This window comes from Sciurus carolinensis, chromosome 6 (assembly GCF_902686445.1).
Source record: "Sciurus carolinensis chromosome 6, mSciCar1.2, whole genome shotgun sequence".
Classification (NCBI taxonomy): domain Eukaryota; kingdom Metazoa; phylum Chordata; class Mammalia; order Rodentia; family Sciuridae; genus Sciurus; species Sciurus carolinensis.
Genome location: NC_062218.1, coordinates 33,916,310 through 33,924,525, shown reverse-complemented (window position 1 = coordinate 33,924,525; position 8,216 = coordinate 33,916,310). Strand labels below are relative to the sequence as shown.

Below are 8,216 nucleotides of genomic sequence, written 5' to 3'. Positions count from 1 at the left end.
CTGGGACCCGCAATCCCTTGCTGGGACCCACAGCCCCTTGTCGGGAAAGTCAGAAGTAAATACAGCTCTTTGTTCAAAGGGCTCCAAAGGGTTAGGATGACTTCGCGTGCCACATCACTCGAAGGAACGGATTTGTGAAATGTGTCTCAGTGGATCCCACCCCTTTCCTTTAGAGTTTCCCTTTCCTGTCCTTATTTGCACCCTGCCCCCACCCCGCCCGCATCGGTCTGGGGATCCGGACTTCTCCCAACTCAGTTCTCCTCCGCGTCGCTGGGGTTCCTGCGATCGCCCCCAGCTGGCGGGGCTTGCAGCCAGGTCCTCTGCGTGTCTGCGGCGCTAGTTAATAAACAGTTAAGTTTGGAAGACTCGGCAGACACGTTGAGGGGGAGTTACCAAGCCCAGGCAGCAAAAACATCCCGGCACATTCCTGGGGAGTCCTCAGCTGCCAGCATCTGATTAGAACCATATCTCTCGCCGGGAGTGGCCGCGCGGCTCCAGGCTCCCGGCCGGCGGCTATTTAAGCGGGGCCCACCGTGTCGGCTGCGCTGCAGCCTGGAGGCTCCGGCGCGGCGCTGCGCGGGGAAGTCATGCTCGCTTCGCAGAGGCGCTAGCTAGCCGGTGAGTAGCTCTGCGATCCTTCTTTCCTTTGGCTCCGTTTTTTTCGACCTCCTTTTCTCCTTTGCTCCCCCTTCTCCGGTGCGGACCTTGGGCTGTGGGGAATCTTAGAAATTAGGCAGTGTACTGGGGGGAGCGAGCGTTTTTGTTGCCTGACATCTGTGGAATGCTTCCACGGAATGCATTTACCTTTGGGGTCGGACTCCAGATGCCCATCGTCATGACATTTAACAAGCGCCTCCTTGTGTGTGTGTGTGTGTGTGTGTGTGTGTGTGTGTGTGTGTGTGGTGTGTGTGCGCGCGCGCCTGCTTGTTTAAAAGCTCTGCGGGCAGCCCTGGTAGGACGCTGGTGTGGCTGCTGACCGCCTAATTAACTCCTCCAAGGGTGTTTATTTTTGCCTTATGACAAAGGCTCCGGACCTGGTTTGTGCCTATAAGGAGTTTTTTTTCCTGGTGACTGACAACATATGGCATTAAAATGTGAACTTTATCTTGCACCAGCATTCCTAAGAAAGTATGTGCCCAAGGGACTTAACGAACTTGTTTTAAATCCCCGAAGCTTTTAAATGGTGCTTGCTTGACTGCTATAAACTGTTAGAAAGATTTAGTAAAGGGGGAGAAAAAATGAATGGGTTAAAACCTTGGAGCCCCAGTCAACATAGCGGTTTTCATAGCATAGAGCTGACTCTGTTATTTGTTTCTGCCGTGTTTCCTTCTTGACTTAATTCTTAGGCTGGAATTCAGGCCCACAGTCAGTTTCAGCAGGGAGCTGTTTGAGTCCAAAGGGAAATTTAACTGGATTAAAAACACTTAAAGAATCTGGATGTTATCTCCACCCTCTGCTCCCCCCCCCCCCCAACCTTTTCCTCTTTCTTTTTAGCTTGTATTTGGAAGGAAGAGAGCCACACTGTAAGACGAGAAGAGCAGAAACAAGCTTCCAGACACATGGAAAGACTTAAAAATTATGGAGGGGCAGCCTCATGAATAGTAAATGTTGCTATTGCTCTATAAAGTGACTTAATGAAAAAATTTCTGACCCTAATCAGGCAAAGTAGGAGAATGGAGGAGAAGGAGGTAAGATGTAATTCAAAGAGAAGTAAAGGCAGGAAAGAAGGAAGGCAGCTACAAAAACGTTTGTCTTTGAGATGTCTGATAAGGCTCCCGGAATGACTTTGATGGAATATATAATGAATCTCCCTTAAGATCTCGAGGTTGACTTCCCACACAGAAGCAACTCCTGGCTTCTGGGGAAGGAGGAACCAGCAGGGGAAGGTGGAGCCTCCTAGCTACCAAATGGCTTGTCACCAGGCTCTCTTCTTGCCGTGATGAGGCTGCCCTTCTCTGGGCTAGGTGACCTCCCACCTACCCAGCTTCTCTCTCTCTTCTTTGAAAGGAAGTAGGCCTCAGTGACACAGTAAGTAAGTTTATTGCCTTGAGAACTCAGGAGTATTTGAGATGTGAGCTATCCTTCATCTTTGAGGAAAGACCTTTTTGGTGAACTGCTGGGTATCTGGAAAAAATCAATGAGTACATCGTGTCCAGTATCCTAGCAGAAGCATGGAAGAAGCCTGGTGATCTCTCCCAAAGTATATTCAGGGACAGACCACTTCTTCCACATGCTTCATCACTTTCCTGCTAATGCCAACCAGATTCTTTTTCCCACTGTTGGTGACTGACTTCCCCCTTCTCTTGCTACTCCCAGTTCCATCCCTTTGTATCAAAGACTGCCACAGGAGCTGAATGCCCCAAGCCTATATTCCCTCTTACGTTTAAGGTATGATGAGAGCAAGGAGATGGTGGAGGAATGTCTCCCAACTTTGAGCTCTAACGCTTGTATTGCTGCCATTCTGGTGATCTTTGGCACAAAACAATTGATCTTCATCTGAAGATATAATCATAGCTGTCATTGAAAAGCCCTACTTTATTTGTGAAGGACAAAATTCAGAGTTTGCTAAAGACTTTTTATAGTTCTAGATGAAACCAAAAGTCCAAATTCCTGTGCTTAAGATCCACATTTTGGTTGGATTTCAGTCATCTTGTTAGGGTTAAAGGATATTTATTGCTTTTAAGGCACTTGTTGGCATGATGATGATATAGGGAGCTCTGGAAGCTTCTGACCAGCTTGTCGGTGGTATTTGTTGGCCTGCTGAGCCATGCCTCAACTATCTGAAGATTGAGAAAACAGAGAAACATATGCTTTGCTGACTGGCTTGTGGCCAGCAGGAGGCTTTGTGGTGATATGGATTTATGGTGGGACATTTAATACCTGTTGCTTCATTTCTTATCTGTCCTCCTATGTCCATAAACCTAATATTGTTACAACCAAAACGTCAACCTAGATAGTTTTGAAGGCACTGTGTGTTTTCTTTCCTCGTTTTCTCAACTTGGAGATTTGATTATTACTTTTCATAGAGATAGAGGTAAGTTGCTGAGAAAAGTACATGGTATCCAATTTTGATAAAGAAATTCTCCATTTGGCTACTGAAGATGGAACTCTTCTGGGTTTAAGTTGCCTTAATGCTCATCAGAATTCATGCCTCCTTTGAAAGGTGACTGGCCAGGGAAGGTTAGGTAACTGACTTACCATGTAAAGTATTCTACCCTTCAGACAGACCCAGAATGGGAGCCAGATTGGCAATATGAAACACCTGAGGAACAGGATGTGGTTATTTTAAAATTCTTTCTGGAGCTGCTGTATAATGCTAAAGTTGAAGCAGTGCCACTGAATTGCACAGAGGTTGGCCAAGAGATACACTTAGATGAAGTATCTTTGACATCAGATATGTGTATTTAAGGGAAACCTAAATCATGGTAAGATGTCCTGACTGGATTTGATCATGCAAATCATAGGAAAACCAGGCTATCAAGTCTCCTCTTAGAGACAAAAACACCCACCAATTCCTGATGAGAGAATTGATGCTGGGTGGGGACCCAGTGACCAAGCATTCACATGCTTGCTACTGCCTCTGGCCTATCACAATTGGGTAGTGGTTAGAAACACAGGTTCTGGAGTCTTATTCTGTAGGTTCAGATGCCATCTTTACAACTTCTAGTAAATGACCTTGGGAACATTGCATGACCTCTCTGTACTTGCACTTTTTTATCTGGGGAAGAATATACATACCTGAGTTCATTGGAAGACAAGTTCGTCTAATGTACTTAGAATACATTATTCAATCTGATTTAGAAATGTGTTTCTGTTCCCCAAGCAATTGAAATTCATCTTTGTGAAAACTGAAGACAAATGGAGAATTTCTTTATCAAAATTGGATACCACCCACTTACCTGAAAATGTTAATCATTCAAGCACTTAATATTAACAAAGCCGGTGTGTTTGCTTGTGTTCACGCTAGAACAGACAGGGAGTTACTCTCTGTTCTCAACCTGGAAGCCTGTTGTTTGGTTTGGTCAGAATGACCTCTGGTCTCATTGAAGTCTTCCCCACACTCTCTCCAACTCCCTGCAGAGAAGGAGCAAGGTTTACCCCTGAAGTCAGCATTCTAGAAGGAAATGGACAGGGAGAGACCACCAGGACTAAGCAGAGTGACTTGGCTAGAAATGAATTTTCTTCCCAGTGCATGCGGGGCCCCATACTCTCCTTGCCCAATAGCTGGGCAGGTTGCCATGGCTACTCCCCTTCCCGCATCCTTCTTCTACCCTGGAAGGAAGCCTACCTCTCCAGGGCAAGCAGAATCTGAAAAATTACTTCCTGATCTAAAAATGGAAGTTTCTAAGTGCAGTAGATCTCCTCTCTGCTTATATCGCTCTCCCCCACCCCCGAACTTAATTTAATCCCAGTACTTAACTTCCAAATCTTTACTAGTTCTTACATCAACTAGATAACAAAACATAAAGGCTTATAAAATTTCAGAAACAAAATTATTGCCTCAGTTTAAAAGTAGCCTGGTAATTGTTCTCTACTGACCTAACTTACACAAGCTAGCTCAGGGCAAGTGACATTTCACTAACGTAAGCTGGTAAGAATTCTGAGTAAATGGGGTAGGGTGACTGAGTGTTAAATTGTAGGGAAGTTACCAGGAAGCAGAATGTATGATGACTATCACTTAGCTTTTCAGGTGGTTACAGAGTAAAGGGAAAGAGTAAAATAGGAAGTAACAATTCTAGAAAGTTGGATTTGAAATATTGTTCAAGGGCCAAGGATGTAGCTCAGAGATAGGATATTTGCCTAAAATGCATAAGACTCTGGGTTTGATCCCCATTGCTGCAGAAAAATAAAGGAATAAAAAGTACTGTTCAATTTGGAAGAAATCTGGGTGATGGATATATGGTTGCATTTTCTCTTGGTTAAAAAAAAAAAAGCTACTCTATTTTTCCTTAGCAACATGATGCAAAGTGTCCAAAACAGAATTAGATCCTATGTGACAGATGAACTGCCAATATTTAAATTCACATGCAACAAAGTAATTTAAGATCGGGCAATCAGTACACTTGCATGTATTTTACAACCAAGGAGAACACATTTGAGGCAGTGGTTCTCAAAGAATGGGCCCTATCCCAGCTATCTTGAACCACACACTGACAGAAGGGTCCATCCAGCTTTATTTCAGTAAGCACTAAGAGATAAAGTTCTATAAAAATGTGATCTAAAAGTAACTTTTATCATTCATTGGTTTTATGATTCAGTTGTTCTGTGAAAAGCGTAACAAAGTATTTGATTTCCTGCACTCATGAAAATAAATAAGCAAAATTATTTAAACACAATTTAACTAAATCTTTCAATACAGAAAGAGGAAAAGGCACAGACTTCGGCCATCTTCCCCAGTATCCCACGGACTGCTTTCTTGATATTAGGAAAATCAATATACTCTTAGCTTTATCTTATCACCTCACCTCTCAATTCTTTCTCCTCCACTGAGGATATTAAAGAGTATAATTAGTCCCCCTTTATTAGGAGACTGTCCCAGTTACTTCTTTTTGAAAAGACTCCAGTAAACTAAATCAGTTCCCTTGAATCAGATGGTTTTCTCTAACCCATAAAGCCCTTTATTTTGTTTTCCATGCCATGTCCAGAAGTACAGATAGAGATTTCCCCATAAATGATTCAACTTCACTTAATTTTTATAGAGCTTTGTGTCTTAGGAAGCACTGTCCCATTCTCCCCTTTGGCTTTGATTTTAAATAACTTGTGAGAGAAAAGATGTCTCCATTTCTTTGCTCCTGTGTGGTCAGTAGCTATCAGCTTGTCCAAGGTTGCGCATCACCAAGTGGTATAGCCAGGATTCAGGCACGAATCTTTTCCTGTCTGGACCTTGGTGTTCATCTGAATATTTAGTAAGTTCCTATATATGAAGTATGGTACTAGGTTGCAGCCTGGCCATTTCTAGGCGTGCTACTAAATGTTTCTGACCCGTTTGCCACACCCACCTTACAAAACGGTCCTATGGATGACTGGTGTTAGGCAGAGACAGATGCTTGGCAGAGATCACACCTCAGACTGAAAAACACAGACTGTCATCCTGAAGTAGCAAACTGGAGATCTGGCTTTGAGGAGAGACATAGGTTAGTGGTTAAGAGTTTGGGCTCTGAGCTACAAATGACTGTGTCCACAAGCCAGCTTGGGCATATAAGACAAGACATGTAACATCTGAGATTCGTTTTCCCTACCCTAAAATGAGTTGCCTCAAAATTAAAATTAAAGAGAAAACTCCTTCAGAACGGCTGCCATTTCAGACAAATATCTGTTCTGAGCTACAGTGCTCAGTGCACCAACTAAGCTGATATTTGGAAGATCATTTTGTTCTTATTTTTGGCGAGTTTTTAAACAAGCTAAATTCTAGAGATGAACATAGGCTTTCCTTTATACCTTGAAATTACTAAATATGAGGGTCAAGCAAGAAAATGTAACAGTGCTTGGTAAACCAGCAGGGGATGCACAAAAGTTAACTCTGTGTGGCAGGGGGCAGGGGACAGGGGCTGGTGATTCAACCAAGGGCCTCAGGGATGCTAAACCAGTGCTGCACTCTGAGCTGCACCCCATAAATGTTAACTTTTGAGGTACCACTTTTTCTAAATAGGATAGTCAAGCCCTCTTAAGGTCTAGAGTTAATCCACACCTGAAAAAGTGGAAAGTGGAAAATAATCCTTCTTGAGTTCATGTTGGACACAGTTGCCCTCTGTTCTAAGTACTTTACCAAAATGACCTCACTTATTTTTCATATTTTATGTGTCTTATGAGGAGGAGAGGATCTGTTCTAATCTTCTATAATATGTAATTCAGATGCTAAAGTGCTTTTTTCTTATTCTTTAATGCAGTAGAAATAAGCCAAATGTATACGAGAGGGCTGGAATAATCTGAAGAATGCTGGGAAAGTTTGGATTTGGGGTGCAGAGTTAATCCATCAGGGAAGCATAGTGTTGTCCTCCAGGTCAGAAGATCAAAAAGAGCAATGATTTTACATAGAACGTGTCTTTTAAAAGAAAGTCTCAGATGTGCTTCAGTTACATCAATACTGGGTTTTGCTGCTATTGTTATTTGTTTTTATTTTTTATGGTATCTCCCTTTCTCCACTAAAATTAAATATTTTAAATGTGACTAATTCCATTTTTGAAGTAGAAACAAATATATAACTAATAAAACAGGCTCTTAAATCAATATAGTTGATTGATAATAAAGATGTTCAATATTGATTTCTGCCTGGACCAAGATTCAGCTCTTCAGCTCTTTAGGAAACATACATATAACTTGAATTGAAATGATGACTAATTTTATTTAATGCCCAAGTTGCCTTTTGTGGATTCCTTGATGTAGAACTGCTTGCTTAACTGCCTGATTTATATTGGAAGGAATTTCTGATTTATCTAGCTATCTAAAGTTCCCAATGATTAAAAAGTAGTTGTAACTGAAAATTGGGTATGAATATTTACCTTACCTCTTCTAGCGAACTCATCAATTACTGCCTACTAGAAATTTAGAGAAAATGACAACTATTCGATTGTGATTTTATTGTAATTAAGTGGTGTAAAAAGCATTACATGGATCCAGAGGAAGAAAAAGTCACTGCTGTGATAGTGGAGTTGACCTTAAAGCAACAGTGGAAGTCAGTTAATCGAAGGTAGAATGAGAAAATGCATCACAGGAAGAGCGCATGGTCAGATCCCGCAGCTGGGCCAGTAGAGCTGTGCCCAAAGAACATCTGCTGGCCAGTTTGGCCCAGGGAGAGTACAGGTGGCAGAGAGCTGAGAAGTGGTATCCTATGGAGAGGAGAGGTGAATTACACCAAGCCATGGAAGTCAGGACAAGAACTTAAATCTTAATGTGCTTAGCAACGAGGCTGGAAGTAAACAACATGCTGGGATAAGTTAGCTCAGCGAGGCTGGCAGGATGGGTTGAATGGAGATTGCTTAGCAGAGGTATAAAAACCTGTTTTTCACTGAAAAATTGGGAAAGAAAATATTTGCTTACCTTCATTGATCTATTTTTGGTCCTGGGGATTGAACCCAGGGCCACTTTTCCCCTGAATATAGCTCCCTGTCCTTTTTATTTTTTTTTTTTTTGTTTGGAGGTGGGAGGCTCGTTAAGTTGCCCAGAATGGACTTGAACTTGAGATTCTCTTGCCTCAATCTCCCGAATCACTGGGATTA

General features: G+C 42.4%; 1 protein-coding gene across 5 annotated transcripts in view; it reads left to right on the top strand.

Moving 5' to 3' along the window:
* Nucleotides 1-307: 307 nt before the first annotated feature.
* The window catches only part of Dab2 (DAB adaptor protein 2), a 50,461-nt gene continuing 42,552 nt past the window's right edge, over nt 308-8,216 (top strand). For 2 of the 5 annotated variants that reach the window (XM_047555778.1, XM_047555776.1), the window contains exon 1: nt 308-618. The gene's annotated coding sequence lies outside the window, so the exon portion shown is untranslated. Of the gene's footprint in view, nt 619-2,006; nt 2,029-8,216 lie in introns of those variants that run through there. The other 3 variants (XM_047555780.1, XM_047555779.1, XM_047555777.1) reach the window with 2 other exon arrangements.